This window comes from Macaca mulatta, chromosome 7, assembly GCF_049350105.2.
Source record: "Macaca mulatta isolate MMU2019108-1 chromosome 7, T2T-MMU8v2.0, whole genome shotgun sequence".
NCBI lineage: Eukaryota > Metazoa > Chordata > Mammalia > Primates > Cercopithecidae > Macaca > Macaca mulatta.
Window position 1 is genome coordinate 80619897 of NC_133412.1, and position 19322 is coordinate 80639218.

The 19322-nt window shown below is 40.9% G+C and overlaps 1 protein-coding gene and 1 pseudogene across 9 annotated transcripts in view; one reads left to right on the forward strand and one right to left on the reverse strand.

The window, feature by feature from the left end:
* The window catches only part of BLM (BLM RecQ like helicase), a 108482-nt gene that overhangs the window by 6103 nt on the left and 83057 nt on the right, over positions 1-19322 (forward strand). The window lies entirely within an intron of this gene.
* LOC709812 (rho-related GTP-binding protein RhoG-like) lies at positions 7135-8312 on the reverse strand (annotated as a pseudogene).

The following is a 19322-nucleotide window of genomic DNA, read 5'->3' on the forward strand; positions in this document are numbered from 1 at the left end:
ACCATCTCTACATGTTCTCACCAACCCAGAAGCTCCCTAAGCCCTAGCCTTCTGGATTTTTATGTAGGCCTCCTTACCTAGACGTGACTGATTAAATAATTGGCCATTGGTGATTAAGTCACTCTCCAGCCCCTTTGTCCTCCACAGAGGAAGTTTTGTTTTGTTTTTTGAGAAGGAGTCTCACTCTGTCACCCAGGCTGGAGTGCAGTGGTGTGATCTTGGCTCACTGCAACCTCTACCTGCTGGGTTCAAGAGATTCTCATGTCTCAGCTTCCTGAGTAGCTGGGATTATAGGCGTGCACCATCATGCCTGGCTAATTTTTGTATTTTTAGTAGAGATAGGGTTTTGCCATGCTGGCCAGGATGGTCTGGAACTCCTGACCTCAGGTGATCTCCCTGCCTCGGCCTCCCTAAGTGCTGGGATTACAGGCGTAAGCCACCATGCCTGGCCCCTAGAGGAAGTTTTTATTGAATTAATTACAAACTGATAGGTCAAAGAGTGTGTATGTTTTACTTTACTATGTAATACTAAATTGTTTTCAAAAGTGCTTGCACTCCTACCAGTGTATTAGATTTTCCATTGCTCTGCATGCTGGCTAATGCTTTATATTATATATATTTTTATTTTCAATCTGGTATATTCACGTATAGTAGTATTTTTCTGGTAGCTTTAATTTCTCTGATTGTTAGTGAAGATGAGTACCTTGATGTGTTTATGGGCTATTTCCTCTTTTTTACAGTCCCTTTTTAAGTTTTCTGTCTTCTCTATTGAGTTGTCTTTGTTTTATGTAGTATAAACATATTTATATATAGTTATCTACATTTTTATATGTACATACATACACATATGTATAGCAAATATCTTCTACTTTGGCTTTTTAAATGGATTTAACATAATTTTAGTCAGTGATTTTTTTCATTTTTACATTTCTTTATATTGACATAATTGTACCCCAATAATTTATGGGGTTCATAGTGATATTTTGATACATATACTGTATAATGATCAGATCAGGGTAATTAGCATATCTGTCATCTTAAAACATTTATCATTTCTTTGTGTTGGGAGCATTCAATATCCTCCTCCTAGCTGTTTGAAACTGTGTAGTACATTATTGTTAACTGTCATCCTGTAGTGCTACAGAACACCAGAACTTATTCTTCCCATCTAGCTGTAATTTTGTTTTTTTTTTTTTTTTTGAGACAGAGTTTCACTCTTGTTGCCCAGACTGGAGTGCAATGGTGCGTTCTCGGCTCACTGCAACCTCTGCCTCCTGGGTTCAAGCAATTCTCCTGCCTCAGCCTCCCCAGTAGCTGGGATTATAGGCATGTGCCACCACCCCTGGCTAATTTTGCATTTTTAGTAGAGACAGGGTTTCTCCATGTTGGTCAGGCTGGTCTCGAACTCCTGACTTCAGATCATCCACCCACCTTGGCCTCCCAAAGTGCTGGGATTACAGGCATGAGCCACCACACCCAACCAATTTTGTATTCTTTAACAAGTCTCCCCCTATGCCTTTCCCTCTACCCTTCCCAGCTTCTAGTGCCCTCTGTTCTACATTTTACTTCTATGAGAGCAACAATTTTTAGGTTCCACATATGAGTGAGAACATGTGGTGGTTAACTTTCTGCTCTTTATTTCACCTAAAATAATGTCTTCAGGTTCCATATTGCTGTGAATAACAGGATTTTATTCTTTTTTATGGCTGAATAGTATTCTGTTGTGTATATGTACTATTTTTTTTTTTTTTTTAATTCATTCAGCGCTTGTTGAACACCTTGGTTGATTCCATATCTTGGCTATTGTGAATAGTGCTGCAGTAAGCATGGGGGTGCAAATGTCTCTTTGATATACTGACATCTTTTCCTTTGGATAAGTGCTCAGTAGTGGGATCACTGCATCATATGGTAGGTCTATTTGTAGTTATTTGAGGAACTTCCATACTATTCTCCATAGTGGCTGTACTAGTTTATATTCCCACCAGCAGTGGAAGTGTAAGAGTTCTCTTTTCTCTGCATCCTCACCAGCATTTGTTATTTTCTGTCTTTTTGATAATAGCTATTTTAACTGGGGTAGGATGAGACTTCATTGTGGTTTGTTTGTTTTTTGTTTTTTTAATTTCTAAAATTTTTTGTAGAGACAGAGTCTTGCTGTGTTGCCCAGGCTGGTCCTGAACTCCTGGTCTCAAGCAGTCCTCCTGCCTCAGCCTCCTGAAGTGCTAGGATTCAACGCATGAGCCACTGTGCCTGGCCCTAATTGTGTTTTTGATTTGCACTATTTTTTTTTAACATCTTTTATCGTGAATTGTTGTATGTTATATTTCATAGACATAACTTGTACATGAATGAGCTAATATAGTAGGCCTGAAACTGGTACCTTCAGAAAAGCCTGCTTGCACAATTGGTCCCTGGCTGTGTCTGGGAACTTGGCTTTCGAACCCTGTCCTACACTGATCAGGTTGTTTTGCCCACTGTAGCCGCTAATACCTGTTTTCCTTGTGGGAGTCTGAAATTTTGGTGGGAGGAAGGTGCCTAAGTGACCAGTCCTCAATAAAACCCCTAGATTCAGAGTCTCTACCCAGCTTCTTTGGGGCAGAAACAGTGCACACGCATAGCTGCATTTTCACTGAGAGAGCGTGCACTTTCTCAAGAGTTGGAGAGCATGGGAAGCCTGCACATGAATTCCTACAGACACTACCTGATGTGTTTTTTTTCCCTTGCTGATCTGGCTGTGTATCCTTAAAGTGTTTATGATATAATAAATGTTAGCTGTGAGTACAACTGTACGCTGAGTCCCATGAGTTCTTCTAGCAAAGTATTGAACTTAGCTATTAAGTTCCTCTAGGAAAAAAAAAGCTGGAATTTGGATTAGAAATGCATTAAGTTATAGATGAATTTGGGGAGAATTAGCATCTCAATATTGTCTTCCAATGTGAATATGGTTCATATGATTGTTTCCTCCCTCCTTGACTTCTCTTAACAACTTACAATTTTCTTTTCTTTTCTTTGAGACAGGGTCTTGCTCTCTCTCCTAGGCTAGAGTAAGTGGTGCAATCATAGCTTACTGGAGCCTCGACCTCCTAGGCTCAGGTGATCCTTCCACCTCAGCCTCCTAAGTAGCTAGGACCATAGGCACATGCCACCATGACAAACAAATTTTTGTATTTTTGTAGAGACAGGGTTTTGCTGTGTTGCCCAGGCTGCTCTCAAACTCCTGGACTCTAGTGATCCTCCCACCTTGGCCTCCCAAAGTGCTGGGATTATAGGCATGAGCCACTGTGCCCAGCCCAATTTTCTGAATAGATATCATGGACATAATTTGTTAGATGTATTTTTGGGTATATAATATTTAAAAAAAATTTTTTTGTTTTTTGAGACAGTGTCTCACTTTGTCGCCCGGACTAAAGTGCAGTGGCGTGATCTCAGCTCACTGCAACCACCACCTTCCAGGCTCAAGTGATTCTCCTGCCTCAGCCTCCCGGGTAGCTGGGATTACAGGCACGTGCCACTACTGCCACCACGCTCAGCTAATTTTTGTGTTTTTAGTAGAGACAGGGTTTACCATGTTGGCCAGGCTGGTCTCAAACTCCTGACCTCAAATGACCCACCCACTTTGGCCTCCCAAAATGCTGAGATTACAGGCATGAGCCACCACACCCGGCTGGGTATTTAAATTTTTGATGTCATCGTAAATAAGTTTTCTGACATTTTATTTTTTGTTTATTGGTGTTATAGAAAAACAATTTATTTTTGTATATTGACCTTGTCTCCAGCAGTCTTCCTAAACTCACTGTATTAGTTTTCTACAGCTGCTGTGATAAATTACCATAAACTTAGTGGCTTAAAACAACATAGAGGCTGGGAACATTGGCTCATGCCTGTAATCCCAGCACTTTGGGAGGCCAAGGTGGGAGTATCACTGGAGCCCAGAAGTTCGAGACCGGCCTGGGCAACACAGTGAGTCACCGTCTCTATTTAAAAATAACAACACAAGGTGGCTCATGCCTGTAATCCCAGCACTTTGAGAGGCTGAGGCAGGCAGATCACCTGAGGTCAGGAGTTTGAGACTAGCCTGGCCAACATGGCGAAACTCCATCCCTACTAAAAATACAAAAATGAGCCAGGCATGGTGGTGCGCGCTTGTAATCCCAGCTGTTCAGGAGGCTGATGCAGGAGAATCGCTTGAGCACAGGAGACGGAGGTTGCAGTTTGCCGAGATCGTGCCACTGTACTCCAGCCTGGGCAACGAGTGAAACTCAGTTTCAAAATAAATAAATAAGATAAATAAAAACAACAACAACATAGATTTATTATCTTACAGTTGTGTAGTTCAGAAGTCTGAATGGGTTTCATTGGGCTAAAGTCAAGGTGTTGGCAGGCTGAGTTCCTTTCTGGAGGCTCAAGGGCAGAATCCATTTCCTTCCCTTTTCAGCTTTTAGAGACTATTCATATTCCTTGACTCCTGGCTTTCCTCCTCCATTATCAAAGCCAGCAACTTTGAGTCCTCCTCAAGTTGCCATCTTTCTGATCTGTCATCTTATTTTGTCTTCCACTTAAAAAGACACTTGTGATTACATTGGGTCCATCTGGTTAGTCCAGGATAATCTTCCTATTTTAAGGTCAGCTTATGAGCAGTCTTAATTCCATATGACAGTAATTCACCTTTGTCATGTAACCAAGCATATTCACAACATCCAAGGATCAGGATATGGACATCTTTGGATAGGTGTGGGAGACGGGAATAGTGGTGGTGGTCACATTATTCTGCCTCCTGCACTCACTTAAGATTTTTTTTTTTGAGACAGAGTCTTGCTATATCGCCCAGGCTGGAGTGCAGTGGCATTATCTTGGCTCATTGCAACCTCCGCCTCCCGGGTTCAAGCGATTCTCCTGCCTCAACCTCCCAAGTAGCTGGGACTACAGGCATGCGCCATCATGCCCACCTAATTTTTTTTGTGTGTATGTGTTTTTAGTAGAGACGGGGTTTCACTATGGGACCAGGCTTATCTCGAACTACTGACCTCATGATCCACCCACCTTGGCCTCCCACAGTGCTGGGATTACAGGCTTGAGCCACCGCTTCTGGCCAAGAATTTTAATAATTTAATCTGAAGAGTCTTTTAGATGTTCCACACACAAAATTATAGCCTTTGTGAATATTAATGATTTTACATCTTTCCAGTTAACATGCCTTTTATTTATTGTTCATGCTCTACTGCTCTGGCTTGTACTTCCAGTGTATATCAGGTAAAAGTGGTAATAGTGACATTCTGGAATTGTCCCTGATCTAAAAAGAAAAGCTTCCTAAATTTCACCTTACTGTATTCTCTCTGTGAGGTTGTAGAAGTTCCTTTCTATTCCTGTTTGATAAGAGTTGTGTTTTTTTTGTTTTTTGTTTTTTGTTTTTTTTTTTTGAGATGGAGTCTTGCTCTGTCACCCAGGCTGGAGTGCTGTGGCACAATCTCAGCCCACTGCAACCTCCGCCTCCTGGGTTCAAGTGATTCTCTTGTCTCAGCCTCCCAAGTAGCTAAGACTAGAGGCTGCGCCACTGTGCCCAGCTAATTTTTGTATTTTAGGTAGAGACGGGGGTTTCACCATATTGGCCAGACTGGTCTCGAACTCCTGACCTCGTGATTTGCCCATCTCAGCCTCCCAAAGTGCTGGGATTACAGGCATGAGCCACCACACCTGGCATGATAAGAGTTTTCATTGTGAATAGATTTCACTGTGAATGGATGTTTGATCTTATCATATGCTTATTCTGGACTTCTTGAGACAATGATATGATTGTTCAGCTTTAATGTTGTGGTGAGTTATATCAATTCATTTTTAAATGTTCAACCACTTCTGAGTCATTTTTGAGGCAACACAACTTAGTCTTGGTATTTTTTATTTTATTTATTTATTTATCTTTTTAGACAGGGTCTCACTGTTACCCAGGCTGGAATGCAGTGGCGTGACTTAAGCTCACTGCAGCTGCGATCTCCCAAGTCATCCTCCCATCTCAGCCTCCCAAGTAGCTGGGACTATAGGCAAGTGTCACCATGCCCAGTTAATTTTCATAAATTTTTGTAGAGATGAGATTTAATCACACTGCCCAGTCTGGTCTCAAAATCCTGAGCTCAAGCAATCCTCCTGCCTCGGCCTCCAAAAGTGCTGGGATTACAGGTGTGAGTCACCATGCCCATGGCTCTTGGTTTATTTTATACATGGCTAGATTTACTTTGCTAACATATTGTTTGGGACTTTTGCGTCTACATTTATGGATAAGAATTAGCCTGGAATTTTTCACTGATGAGCTGTCCTTGCAGGACTCAGTATCAGAGTTATGCTGGCCTCATAGAATGAGTTGGGGAGTTGTTTCTTTCTGTATTTTGGAATAGTTTATGTAAAATTGGAGTATTTTACTGCTATAAGTGCTCAGAAGAACTCACCTGCGACACTCTCTGGTCTTGATGCTTTGTAGGTGGATTTTTGACCATCAATAGGACTTCTTTAATGGCTATAAGGCTATTAGGTTTTCTGTTTATTTTTGAGTGAGTTTTGATAAGGTAATTTTTAAGGAATGTGTCCATCTCATCTAAATTTTAAAATGTATTGATGCAAAGTTGTTCATAACAGCCTAATGTTATCTTTTAATGTCTATGGCATAGGTAGTTAAATCTCATCTTTCAATCTCTTCTTTTTTTTTTTCCACTGGAGACAGGAGGTTTTATTGATGCTGATGGGGGTAGGAAAGGCCCCCAGAAGCATGGGGGCTGAGTCAGTCAGCAAATGCATAAGGCCTGGGCACAGAGGAGCAGGTTAGGGCACATTCACCCTCTCAGGATTCTGTGGCTCCCTCATTGGAGAAGGGAGAGAGCATCTTGGGGGTGCAATTCCAAGAGCAGCCAGGGCAGAGGTTAGAGATGGCTGAGAGCCCCTAACCTGAGGAGGCACCACAATAGGCAAGCAACAACTGTGTGGAAAGCTGGATGAACTGGTCAGCAGCGGAAAATGGGAGGCGGCACTGGGTTGGCCTCTTGGGGAGGGGTCCAACCTTGGCTTGGATGAGTTCATGAGAATACCCAGTGTTCCCAACCAGAGGGGGGCAGAGCCCAAAGCTCCTTTCTCTGCAGGCCTCCTTAAGGGAAAAAGGCGCTCAGAGAAAAAAGCATTCAGGGAGCCCCCTGGAAAGGGCTGCCAGAATTAGTCCTTAAGGCACAGCTGGGGTGGATAAGGCACCAAGGTGCAACTGGTGGGGGAGGGCAGGGGCAGCCTCCAAGCCAAGTGCCAAGGTCACAAGAGGACGCAGGACCGCCCACACTTGATCGGCGTGGGGTTGAGCACAGCCGGGACAGCCTCGGCGAGCACTTCCTTGACACCATCCTGTTGCAGGGCTGATCATTCAAGGTAGCGCACAGCGTGGATCTGCTTGACCAGTACCTGGCCCTGCTGCGGTGTGATGGGTGCCTGGCCCTGCTCCTTGAGGCGCCGTAGGGTGTAAGGCTGGGCTCTCAGGTCCTTCTTGGTGCCCACCAGCAGGATGGGTACATCAGGGCAGTGGTGGCACACCTCTGGAAGCCACTTGTGCCGCACCTTCTCATGGGAAGGCGGACTGGCAATGGAGAAACAGATGACGGGCCGGGCGCGGTGGCTCAAGCCTGTAATCCCAGCACTTTGGGAGGCCGAGGCGGGTGGATCACGAGGTCAGGAGATCGAGACTATCCTGGCTAACATGGTGAAACCCCGTCTCTACTAAAAATACAAAAAACTAGCCGGGCGTGGTGGCGGGCGCCTGTAGTCTCAGCTACTTGGGAGGCTGAGGCGGGAGAATGGCGTGAACCCAGGAGGCGGAGGTTGCAGTGAGCCGAGATCACGCCACTGCACTCCAGCCTGGGAGACACAGCGAGACTCCGTCTCAAAAAAAAAAAAAAAAAAAAAAAAAACAGATGACGAAGACGTTGGTCTGAGGGTAGGAGAGTGTGGCGGCGGTCATACTCCTCCTGGCCCGCAGTGTCCCACAGGTTCAGGTTCACTGTGCGCCTGTCAACTGCGCTCTGCGCGCTGTAATTGTCGAACACGGTGGGGATGTACTCTTTGGGGAAAGCGTTAGTTGTGTAGCAGATGAGCAGGCACGTCTTGCCCACAGCTCCATCACCCACCACCACGCACTTGATGCTCTGCATCGTGGATGCAGTTGCTGTAGTGGAGGCAGTGCCTCCTCTCTCTTCCGGACCGCTCTGGCTGCAGTGACCTGGTGCCCTCCCCAAGCGACTCCGGGCTCGAGCTCAGTCTCTTCTTTTTATGTCTTTTCACAGAACAAACTTGGTTTATTGATCCTCTCTATTCTATATCCATTATTTTTCACTCTTAAATTTTTAAAATATTTATTTATTTATTTTGAGACCAGTTTATGAAACTGGCTAATTTTTGTATTTTTGGTAGAGATGGGGTTTCACCATTTTGCCAAGGCTGGTCTTGAACTCCTGGGCTCAAGCGATCCACCTGCCTTGGCCTCCCAAAGTGCTGGGATTACAGGCATGAGCCACTGCGCCTGAGCCTCTTATCTTTACAACTTCCTCCTTTCTATTTTCATCAGGCTTATTTTTTCAGTTTCTTTTCTAGTAATTAGGATCATCCATTTTCTTTTTCTTTCTTTTTTTTTTTTTTTTTTGAGACGGAGCCTCATTCTGTCACCCAGGCTGGAGTGCAGTAGCCGGATCTTGGCTCACTGCAAGCTCCGCCTCCCGGGTTCACGCCATTCTCCTGCCTCGGCTTCCCGAGTAGCTGGGACTGCAGGCGCCCGCCACCACGCCCGGCTAATTTTTTTTGTATTTTTAGTACAGACGGGGTTTTCCCGTGTTAGCCAGGATGGTCTCGATCTCTTGACCTCGTGATCCGCCCGTCTCGGCCTCCCAAAGTGCTGGGATTATAGGTGTGAGCCACTGCGCCCGGCCTGGATCATCCATTTTCTTGTAACTACTTCTTTAGTTGCATGTTACGTATTTTTATGTGTAGACTTACATTATTCAGTTAAAAATATATTTGAATACTCACTATGATATCTTACTTGACCGATGGCTTATTCACAAGTATATTTCTTTATTTTCAATGCAAAGGGATTTTCTAGATCTCATTTATTTTGAAGTTTTAAAAATCTACAGGAAAAAAAACCCTACAGAAAAGTTGAAGAATTAGTGTAGTATATCATCTTCCCAAGCAAACAATTTACATTCATAAAAATAGTTCATATATTAGGTCACAAGGAAGACATTAGTAATTTCATAAAGTAGAAATATTATAATTATGATCACCATGCAACAAAACTAGAAATTAAAAATGAAATTTATAAAAAAGCAGAAAGGCCCTTCCATCTGGAAAACTGAAAACAACTATTGGAAAATAGAAACTGAAATAAAGGATTTCTGAAACTTAACGAAATGAAAACACAGCATATCAGATTCTTAAAAAAAAGGTAAGGCACTAATCAGGGGAAAATTTATAATCTTCAGTACATATTATAAATGAAGAAAGGGAAATAAGTAAATTCCAAACTTAGAAAGTTAGAAAAAGAAAAACAAGTAAATCAAAGGAAAGCACAAGAGAATAAATAATAAAGATAAAAAGAGAAATTAGTAAGAGAACAGAAAAACATCTGATTCAAAAATTAAGTTTTTTTTTTTTTTTTTTTTTTGTTTTTTGAGACGGGGTCTCGCTCTGTCACCCAGGCTGGAGTGCAGTTGCCGGATCTCAGCTCACTGCAAGCTCCGCCTCCCGGGTTCCCACCATTCTCCTGCATCAGCCTCCCGAGTAGCTGAGACTACAGGCGCCCGCCACCTCGCCTGGCTAGTTTTTTGTATTTTTTAGTAGAGACGGGGTTTTACCGTATTAGCCAGGATGGTCTCGATCTCCTGACCTTGTGATCCGCCCGTCTCGGCCTCCCAAAGTGCTGGGATTACAGATTTGAGCCACTGTGCCCGGCCAATCAAAAATTAAGATTTTTATCTTGGCTGAGCGCCATAGCTCACACCAGTAATCCCAACACTTTGGGAGGCCGAAGCAGGCAGATCATGAGGTCAGGAGATCAAGACCATTCTGTCTAACATGGTGAAACCCCATCTCTACTAAATACAAAAACTTAGCCGGGCATGGTGGCATGCGCCTGTAATCCCAGCTACTCAGGAGGCTGAGGCAGGAGAATTGCTTGAATCTGGAAGGCAGAGTTTGCAGTGAGCCGAGATCGTGCCACCGCACTCCAGCCTGGGCAACAGAGCGAGACTCTGTCTCAAAAAAAAAGAAAAGATGTGTATCTTGAAGTGTTTAATGAAGCAAATAAATTAACCTAATAGAAATTACAAATATACAGAATAACAAATGATAAGTGGTAAATAACCGTTGACAAAGGGTAGTTTTTATAACGATTAATTTACATACCTTTACGTAAACAAATTTGAAAACTAAAATGAAATGGATAATTATGTGTGACAATATAGTTTACCAAAATTGACTCAAGTAGATATTGGAAGTTAAATAGCACAATTTCCATTGAATAAGTTTTTGAAGTTACGAAATAACTATCTCACTGAAAAATAAAAAACATGAAGTCCAAATGGTTTAACAGGAAAATTCTGCTACATTTATGGAGTTCAAATAATCCTAATGTTAAATAAATTGTTTTAGAACATAGAAAAGAAGGAAAACTTCCAAATTATTTATTTTCTAAATGGCTTGGTATTGTAAATGCTGATTTAATTGTCTGTCTCCAGTTGTTGAAGGGCTAAAGTGAAATAAAGTAAAACATCTTAAAACACTTTTTAGTTCTTAGACCCTCTTTTTTTTTAAAGTAGTTTTATTGATATAGACTGCACACATTTAAAGTATATAATTTGTGCAGTTTTGACATACATACATCATCACCATAATCCAGTTAATGAACATATCCATCACTCTCAAAAGCTTTCTGATGCCCATTTAATTCTGCCTTCTTTCTCTCTTCTTGCCAGACAACCACTTATCTGGTTTCTGTCACTGTAGAATAATTAGCATGTTCTTGGACTTTTAATAAATGTAATAATACAGTATATATTCTTTTGTATCTCTTCTTTTACACAGCATAATTATTTTATATCAGTTTTTATGAAGCAAGTATAAAACAAATATTTAACATACAAATTAAAGGGCCGGGTGCGGTGGCTCACACCTGTAATCCCAGCACTTTGGGAGGCCGAGACGGGCGGATCATGAGGTCAAGAGATCGAGACCACCCTGGCTAACACGGTGAAACCCCGCTCTACTGAAAATACAAAAATTAGCCGGGCGCGGTGGCGGGCGCCTGTAGTCCCGGCTACTCTGGGGGCTGAGGAGGAGAATGGCGTGAACTCGGGAGGCGGAGCTTGCAGTAAATGGAGATCGCACCACTGCGCTCCATCCAGCCTGGGCGACAGAGCGAGACTCCGTCTCAAAAAAAAAAAAAAAAAAAAAAGGTAGCACAAAGAAAATTACAGATGGATATTAGGATATTATATATAAAAATTATGTAAAAGTTCTAAATAAAATACCACCAAACAGAACAGAATCCAGCACTCTATTACAAAAATATTAGCTCATCACCAAGATGTATACCAGGAATGCAAAGATGGTGTAACATTAGAATCATCAATGTAATTCACCATATTTAGCCTACGGAGAACACTCATATATTTACTTTTATATATGCTGAAAAACCTTTGACAAGATTCAACACCAATATATAGTAAAAACTTAAGAAAGAAAAAAAAAACTCTTAAGAAATTATATTATAATCAATACTTCTTTTTTTTTTTTTTTTTTTTGAGACAGAGTCTCACCCTGTCGCCCAGGCTGAAGTGCAGTAGCATGACCTCAGCTCACTGCAACCTCCACCTCCCAGGTTCAAGCCATTCTCCTGCCTTAGCCTCCCAAGTAGCTGGGATTACAGGCGCCCACCACCACTCCTGGCTAATTTTTGTATTTTTAGTAGAAATGGGGTTTCACCATCTTGGCCAGGCTGGTCTCAAACTCCCAACCTCAGGTGATCTGCCCACCTTGGCCTCCCAAAGTGCTGGGATTACAGATGTGAGCCACCATACCTGGCCAATCAATACTTCTTAATGATGATATTCGCTCTCTCTCTCTCTCTCTCTCTCTCTCTCTCTCTCTCACACACACACACACACACACACACACACACACACACACCACATAGAGAAAGGGAGAGGGAGAGGGAGGGAGAGAGAGAGAGAAGAGAGAGAGACAGACAGAGACACTTTATTCCTAAATCTTGTATTTTATCTAATAGGAAAATACTGGAGGCATTTTTACTAAGATTGAGAAAAAGGCAGAGATACTCACCAACTCCACTTGTATTTAACCTTGTACTGGGGGCTTAGGCAGTGCAGTTAGATAAATCAATTAGAGGCACAAGATTTGGAAAATAGAAAGTAATATTGTCCCTACTTGCAGGTTATATGGTAGTGTATCTGGAATACTGCAGAAAATCAATAATGAAACTAAAACAAAAAAGGAATTTTATAAGAATATGCAAAAATCAGTGGTCTTCATATAGACAGATAACAAGTTTGAATATATAATGGAGGGTAAAATCCCATTTACAGCAACAAGAAAAAGAGAAAGTGTTTAGAAGATTAAAAACATGTAAAACCTAGGTGAAGAAACCTTTAAAACACTTCTGAATAACAAAAGTAGCCTTAAACAAATGAAAAGAATCATTTATTCTAGGATAGGACAACAACAACATAAAAGTGCCAGTTATACCTAAGTTAATATATAAATTTAATGCAATCTCAATATAAATATCAACAGGGTTTTTTCTGGCACTAGACAAGTTGATTCTAAAGTTCATATAGAAAAATAAACATACAAGAATAGCTAGGAAAACAGAAGAACTACAAAGAGAAAGTGGACTTCCAGATATTGTAACATATTGCAAAGCTTCTATCATGAAAATATTGTGGTATAGACCAATGGTATAGAATAGAAGTCAAGAAGTAGTCTCCTAAACACATAAATTTAGTGTATGATAAAGGTGGTTCTGAAATTATTAGGGCAGAGATCGACTTTTTAATAAATAGTGCTGGGACAACTTGTTAGCCACTTGAAAAAACAAAATTATATCTATACTTTATATCAGATACAGGAATAAACTCCAAATGAACCAGAAATCTAATTTTTTAAAAATTACCTACTAGAAGAATACATAGATGAGTTTTCTATAACCTGAATGTGGGGAAAGGCAATAAAAGAGGGGGGATAAATTGGCTACATTGAGAAGCAAATTCTTGATTACAAAAATGAAAAACACCATAAGCAAATTTAAAAGATAGATGAGAAACTAGGAAAAAATATTTGCAAAATACGTTTTAAAGACCTACTATCCCTAGTCTAAATTGAGAGAAAAAAATACCAAAATTGGATTAAAAAGGCAGAATACATGAGCAGATACAATTTTTTAAAAATATTTAAAAATAGAATAAAGTGTCTCTATTAAATATATGAAGAAAATATTCAATTTCACCTAAAATAGGTAGTATAAATTTAAAGCTGCACTGAAATACCACTTCTCACCTATCAGCTCTGCACTAATTAGAAAGCTTCACAAGAAGCCCCATTGGTGAGGCTGTGAGGAATGCAAACTTGTAAAACCCCCTTTGAGGGAGAATTTGGCAGTCCAGCAGATACACATGCATTTGCCCTTTGACCCAGCCATTCCACATGTGGGAATATTCCCTAAAGATACATTTTCTTTTCTTTCTTTCTTTCTTTCTTTTCTTTTCTTTTTCTTTTTCTTTTTTTTTTTTTTTTTTTTTTTTGAGACAGGGTCTTGCTCTGTTACCCAAACTGAAATGCAGTAGTGTGATCTTGGCTCATTGTGGTCTCAGACTCCCAGGCTCAATTGATTCCATCTTGGCCTCTGGAGTAACTGGGACCACAAGTGCATGCCATCACGCCTTACTAATTTAAAAAAATTTTTTATAGAGACAGAGTCTCACCATGTTGCCCAGGCTGGTCTTGAACTCCTGGACTCAAGCAATCCCGTTGCTGCCTTCCAAATTGCTGGGATGACAGGTGTGAGCCACCATGCCCGGCCTTACGTTTTCAACAGTAGGGAAATATGAATGCACAAAGTTATTTGTTGCAGCATTATTTGTAATTGTAAAATATGGGAGAATACTTCAAATGTCCATACAGGAAATTTGTTGATAAATATCTACACAACAGAGTCCTGTACAGCTGTAAAGAAAAATGAGGAAAATCTTTACAAATGGTTATAGAGTGATTTCTAACATATGAATGGAAAGTGTACATACAGTGTGCTATTTTTTATGTAAGAAAGAAGGGAAAGAGACTAATATCTGCTTATTTTGCAAAAAGAAAAACAGGAAAGATAAATCAGAAATTATTGAAATCGAAAACCCACAGGAGGTAGATGGCAAAGGATGGAGTGGGAAGAACACTTCTCTGTGGGAAAAACAGTCTTTTATGTAGTTTTAACTTTTAGAACTATGTAAATGTTTTATATATTCAAAAATCAAATCCACAAGAACAGTACCAACACAAACTAATCTATTTCAAATGATGAATGTAATCACCCTGAAGGTGAGGTGGGGATGACCAATCAAGTAACTTTTGAATATAGTACTTTAATTATGTGCCCTTAATCTAAAGAAAGAAATGCAACTGCATTTTGAACTCTTTTTAGTAGGTTTGTTTTGTTTTGTTTTGTTTTGAGACGGAGTCTCGCTCTGTCGCCCAGGCTGGAGTGCAGTAGCTGGATGTCAGCTCACTGCAAGCTCCGCCTGCCAGGTTTACGCCACTCTCCTGCCTCAGCCTCCCGAGTAGCTGGGACTACAGGCGCTCGCCACCTCGCCCGGCTAGTTTTTTGTATTTTTTAGTAGAGACGGGGTTTCACCGGGTTAGCCAGGATGGTCCTGATCTCCTGACCTCGTGATCCGCCCGTCTCGGCCTCCCAAAGTGCTGGGATTACAGACTTGAGCCACCGCGCCCGGCCTAGGTTTGTTTCTTTAGTGACAGGAGTGTAGCAATTTGAAATTACTTCCTGTAGTTTCAGATTAAATAAATGAATAAATATATGATGGGTTTTTTTCTATGAGTTTTAAGATAGATGGATACATCAATGGATGTATAGATGTAGATACAGAAATAGATAGAAGTGTTTATATTTCCTAGATCTGTCTACTAAAAGGGCCTAGGAGCAATGATATGCAAGTAGCAGATCATATCTAATGGCCAGGTCTTAGATTTTAAATATTTTTCCTCATTAAAATAAATGAAGGCTATTTGGGGAAATGGTGATTCTATGGCTGAAGCAGGGAAAGTACAGGAAGACCATGAATGTTGTGCCAGGTAGTAAGAAAGTGCCTGATGGGAAGGGCAGAGGAACCAATGGGTTAAAGAAGAAAACAAGAGACATTAGAGTATATCTTGAGACAAATGAAAACGAAAACACAACATGCCAAAACTCATGGAATACACTGAAAGCAGTACTAGGAAGGAAATTTATAGCTACAAATGCTTACATTAAAAAAGAAAGATCCGAAATCAACAACTTAACTTTACACTTAAAGGAACTGTAAAAAGAACAAACCAAACCCAAAGCTAGCAGAAACAAGAAAATAATAAATATTAGGGCAGAGATAAACAAAACAAGAATAGAAAAGCAGCAGAGAAATTGACAAAACAGAATTGATTCTTTGAAGTGATAAAAAAAATTGATAAAACTTTAGCCAGATGGACTAAGAAAAAATAAGAAAAATTACTGAAATCAGAAGTGAACACGGGGACATTATAACTGATTTACAGAAGTAAAAAGATTTATAAGAGAATACTGTGAGCAAATGTATGCCAATAAATTTGATAACATAAAAGAAATGGATAAATTCCTCAAAATACATAACCACCAAGACAGAATCATGAAGAAACAGAAAATCTGAACAGACCTATAACTAGTAAGGAGATTCAGTTAGTAATCAGGAATCACCCAACAAAGAAAAGCTCAGGGCCAGATGGCCTCACTGGTCATTTCTAACCAATATTTAAAGAAGAATTAACCCCAGTTTTCCTCAAACTCTTCCAATTAATGATATATTTGATAAAGGGTTAATACCCAGAATATATTAAGAATTCCTCCTCAGCACTTTGGGAGGCTGCCAAGACAGGAGAATTTCTTGAGCCTAGAAGTTGGAGACCAGCCTAAGCAACATAGTGAAACCCTGTCTGTACAAAAAACTTAAAAATTTGCCAGGTGTGGTGGTACACTGCTGTGGTCCCAGCTACTCAGGAGGCTGAGGTGGGAGGATCACTTGAGCCCAGGAGGTCGAGGCAGCTATTAGCTGGTGCACTCCAGCCTGGGTGACAGAGTGAGACCCTGTCTCCAAAAAAAAAACTCATACAGCTTGACAAATAACCCATTTAGAAAATGGAGAAAGGATTTGAATAGACACTTCCCCAAAGAAGATATACAAATGACCAATAAGCAAATGATGCCCATTATCACTAATTATTAGAGAAAGGCAAATCAAATCCAGGAGATAAGACCTCACACCTGTTAGAATGCCTGTTACAAAACAAAACAACAAAACAACCAGAAAATAACAAGTGTTGCTGAGGATGTGGAGAAATTAGGATGTGGAAAAATGGGAAGCCCTGTGCATTATTTATAGCAATGTGAAGTGGTGCAACCACTGTGGAAAACAGTATGGTGGTTCCTTAAAAATTAAAAATAAATTACCATATGATTCAGCAATTCTCAAAAATATATTTGTACACCCACGTTCATAACAGCATTATTCACAATAGCTAAAAGGTGGAAGCAACTCTAATGTCCTTGAATGGATAAGCAAATGTGGTATGTATCTACAGTTAGATATTATTCAGCCTTAAAAAGGAAGGAGCGGCCAGGCACAATGGCTCACACTTGTAATCCCAGCACTTTGGGAGGCCGAGACAGGTGGATCACGAGGTCACAAGTTCAAGACCAGCCTGGCCAACATGGTGAAACCCTGTCTCTACTAAAAATACAAAACAAAAATTATCTGGGCTTGATGGCGGGCACTTGTAATCCCAGCTATTCAGGAGGCTCAGGCAGGAGAATCACTTGAACCTGGGAGGCGGAGGTGGCAGTGAGCCGAGATTGCGCCACTGCACTCCAGCCTGGGCAATAGAGCAAGACTCCACCTCAAAAAATAATAATAATAATAAAAAAGGAAGGAGCCTCTCATGGTGACTCACACCTGTAATCCCAGCTACTCTGGAGGCAGAGGTAGGAGGATCATTAGAGCTCAGGAGTTTGAGGCTGCAGCGAGCTCTGATCTTGCCACTGCACAAAAAAGGAAGGAAATTCTGACACATGTCTCATAACACAGATGAAGCTTGAGGACATTGTGCTGAGTGAAATAAGCCAGTCCCAAAAAGGCATATACTGTGTGATTCCACTTACAGTGTGAATATAGTATGATTCCCATACTGTATGAGTCGGCTGATGACAAACTTGTTTTTTTGATAATCTGGAAGTGTCTTTATTTCTTGTTGCTTTTTAAATAACAGCTGTATTGTTTTTAAATTAGTATTTGTGATTTTTTTGAGACAGGGTCTTGCTCTGTTGCCCAGGCTAGAGTGTAGTGGTGCAATCACAGCTCACTGCAGCCTTGACCTCCTGATTGAGCTGTTCTCCTACCTCAGCTTCCCAAGTAGCTGGGACAATAGGCATGCACCATCATTCCTGGCTAATCTTTTGTATTTTTGGTAGATGAGGGGTTTCACCATGTTGCCCAGGCTGCTCTCCAACTCCTGGGCTCAAGCGATCCCCCCACCTCAGCCTCCCAAAGGGCTGGGATTACAGGCATGAGCTACTGTGGCCGACCTGAATGACAGGTCTATTGAAGTACATTACACATATAAAATTCACCCATAAACTGTACAATCCAATGGCTTTGAGTATATTCAGTTATGTAGCCATCACCACAATCAATGTTAGAACATTTTCGTCAGCCCACAGAGAAACTTGCATACCCCTTGCCATCATCCCCAAATCCTCTCATCTTTCCCAACCTTAGGCAATCACTAATCTACACTGTATCCATGGATATGCCTATTCTTTTTTTTTTTTTTTTTTTTTTTTTTGAGACGGAGTCTCGCTCTGTCGCCCAGGCTAGAGTGCAGTGGCTGGATCTCAGCTCACTGCAAGCTCCGCCTCTCCGGTTGACGCCATTCTCCTGCCTCAGCCTCCCGAGTAGCTGGGACTACAGGCGCCCGCCACCTCGCCCGGGATATGCCTATTCTTATACATTTCATATAAATGGAATAATATACTATTTCATCTTTTGTGACTGGATTCTTTCACTTAACATAATGGTTTCAAGGCTCATCATTATTGTAGCATTTATCAGTACTATATTTTTTATATGGCCAAATAATATTTTGTTGATATACACATTTTATTTATCCATTCATCACTTGATGGACATTTGAGTGGTTTCTGAACTTGGCTATTGTGAATAATGCTCCTGTAAACATTTGTGTACAAGTATTTATTTTGAATACCCATTTTTCACTCTTCACGCATATATAGCTAGGAGTGAAATTGCTGGGTTACGTGGTGATACGGTTTGCCTGTGTCCCCACTGAAATCTCATCTTGAATTATGACTCCCATAATCCCCATGTGTCATGGGAAGGACCTCGTGGGAGGTAATTGAACATGGGTTTTTCCCATGCTGTTCTTGTGAGAGTGAATAAGTCTCACGAGAGCTGGTAGTTTTATAAAGGGCAGTTCCCCTGCACACACTTTCTTGCCTGCCACCATGTAAGATGTGCCTTTGCCCCTCCTTTGCCTTCTGCCATGATTGTGAGGCCTCCCCCGCCATGTGGAACGGAGTCCATTAAACTTCTTTTTCTTTATAAATTACCCACTCTCAGTATTTCTTCATAGCAGTATGAAAATAGACTAGTACACATGGTGACTACGTTTTGCTTTTTGAGGTACTTCCTGACTGTTTTCCAAAGTCGCTGTGCCATTTTAGAATCCTACCAGCAGTGTATGAGGGTTCTGATTTCCCCACATCATTGCCAACACTTACCTGTTGCTGTTATTATAGCTACTTTTTAAAAATAACAACTTTATTGAGATATAATTCATATACCATGAAATTCACCTTTAAAAACCTAGTGTACAATTCACTGCCCTTGATTTGTAAAGGATATTTTTTCTGGGAAAATAATTCTGGGTTATTTTCTATCAGCACATTGAAGTTATCATTCCACTGTCTTTAGATTTTCATTTTTGCT